At 39.8% G+C, this 2,548-nt stretch overlaps 1 pseudogene; it reads left to right on the top strand.

The window, feature by feature from the left end:
• Positions 1–2,548, top strand: part of LOC105740889 — a 145,375-nt pseudogene that overhangs the window by 47,407 nt on the left and 95,420 nt on the right.

The following is a 2,548-nucleotide window of genomic DNA, read 5'->3' as shown; positions in this document are numbered from 1 at the left end:
TTTATTTATTTATTTATTGTATTTTAGGAAGGGTCTACAGGGTGTTCAGGGTCTCACTACTAGGTCGGGCTCATAGTGACTGTCCTGTTTACAGGCTCCCAAGAGCTGGGATTACATGTGCATGACACCATGCCCAGTCTCAATTGACATCTCAGCACACCCTAGTGGTGGGGCAGGCACTGAAGGCCCAGGGATCAAACTCCTAGTCCCTGTGCCTGCTTGCAGATGCTTTAATCCACTGAGCTATTTGGCTGGTCTGGTGATCTGCTTTTAGAATACAGTTCTAAAGACATGATTCATTAGGGGCTTCCTGGCTAATTCTGGAAAATCCAATATAATCTCATTATGAAAAGTCCTTATTTTAATCTTGTCTTCAAAGCCTCTTTGCCATGGGAGGCAACATACTGATAGACTGTAAGGATCAGAAATTGGGCATATGTGGGGCTTCATCATTCTATCTGCACCAGAACAACCATCCACATTATTTTTCACATGTCCTATGAGATGTTCATTGATGAAACAGGATTGATCTTTTTGCCCTGTAGATCACCTTGATCAGGGTTCTAATCTTTGACAGTGACATCACTGTGTCAGAAAGAGAAGGACTGGTTCAAGTTTGCAAAACAAAGAACAAGAATAGAAGTTTCAGTCTTTCCACACAGTGAGAGGTTTTTCAGCAAAAGATCAGTGAGAATTCACCACTTAGGTTTAAGAAGAGACAGAACACTTAAGATCTGACTCTTCACTGCATCCTTTTCTCTTTTATATTTCAGAGTTCCTGGACCTCAGGGTGGTGAGCAAGGACAAGGAGTGTGCTGGGTGGCTGGAGGTTTTCTACAATGGGACCTGGGGCAGTGTCTGCCGCAGCCCCATGGAAGACATGACCTTGTCAGTGATCTGCAGACATCTTGGCTGCGGGGACAGTGGGACCCTTGACACTTTTGTTCCTGCCAGGGAAGGTTCTAGACCACAGTGGGTAGATGGAATACAGTGTAAGAAAACTGATGCCTCTCTCTGGCAGTGTTATTCTGACCCTTGGAACTCCAGATCTTGTCTTCCAAAGGATGAAGCTTATATCATTTGTGCAGGTGATGTACCATTTTCTTGTATCCTTCTCTATTCTTGTGTCTGTCAGGAGGGTTTAAAGTCAAACTTCTGTTACATAAACCACTTGAAATCTGCTATCATTTTGTTGAGTTTTTCCATATGAAATATTTTAGGCTCAATAAACTGTTGTCAGGTATTATGGTGTTCATTCAGTCCAAATGAGTAATCTGAGATTAAATGTAAGTTTAGGTACATTATTCACATTATTAAGTACATTAAATACACTGTTAAGTACAAGCTTAAAGAACATTATGATTAATTTTGAGAATCTAAGTCTACTTGATTCATCTTTTTTTATCTTGTGGTTCTTTACTCTGAACTATACCTACAACATTCAGACAAGTTCCAACATAAATATTTTGGAAGAAAGAAATTCAAAACATTTTAAAAGAAAGTTGATTTCAGACTAGACAAGAGAAGAAAATATAGTCACTCCCTTATGGACACTCAAAAGTGCAGACAGCATATGTTAGCCTAAAATTTGAATGTCAAAATTTGAACACTGCTGTAAATACTTATACATCAATGGATAAGGGAAGTCATGTTAGGTTAAGCTGTGAAAAATGAGTAGGCTTCATTCAGTGAAAAAAGTAATAAAGAACAGTTATCATCAAGACATCAACCAATAACAAATGCTGGTGATACTGTGAGGAAAGAAGAACACTTTTCCACTGTTGGTGAGCATACAGTTTTGTGCAACCACTATGGAAATCAGTATGAAAATTCTCATAAAACTAGGATTAGAGGTCACATTCCATCCAGCTATTTCCCTCCTGGGTATTTTTCCAGACGTATTGAAAGCAGCATACCACAGCTATGTATGTACAACCATATATAGAACAGCACAGTTTGTCCTAGCTACATCTTGGAACTGATCCAAATGCCTACCATTGGGGAATGAATGCATAAAGAAATGGCATTTGTACACAATAGTGTATTACTTATGTATATAAAAGGGTAAACTTGAGGCTTTTATTGGTAAATGGATGCAACTACAGACCACCCTGGCAAGTAAAATAAATCAGACCCACATGTGCAGTCATTACATTGTCTCTTCCCACACTGTGGAACCTGAGTGGATGTAATCTGAAGGGTAACATGGATACCATGAAAGGGGAAGAAACTGTTCTGAGGAAAGGAACAACTGGAATGAGGAAAAGGAACAACAAAACAAGAAAGGGAGAGAAAAAATTATGTATATATATAGGAGAGTAATAGGTTGGATAGTTGTTCTGCTAATTTCTACCTCTCTGTTTTAAGCAATAGTTGATATTTTTCTTCTTTTTTTGACCAATCTTATAAGATTTTATCTGTTGGGGCCGAAGAGATGGCTCAGTGGTCTAAAGCACCTACTTCGAACAAGCTCAGCAAAGCACAGGGACCGCGGTTCAATCCCCCAGCACCACATGCCAGCCAGCCCCGCCCCCTGGTGGGCTGAGCT

This window comes from Octodon degus, unplaced genomic scaffold (assembly GCF_000260255.1).
Source record: "Octodon degus isolate 3935 unplaced genomic scaffold, OctDeg1.0 scaffold00292, whole genome shotgun sequence".
Lineage (NCBI taxonomy): Eukaryota > Metazoa > Chordata > Mammalia > Rodentia > Octodontidae > Octodon > Octodon degus.
The sequence above is the reverse complement of the archived record's forward strand: the minus strand, read 5'-3'. Positions and strand labels throughout refer to the sequence as shown.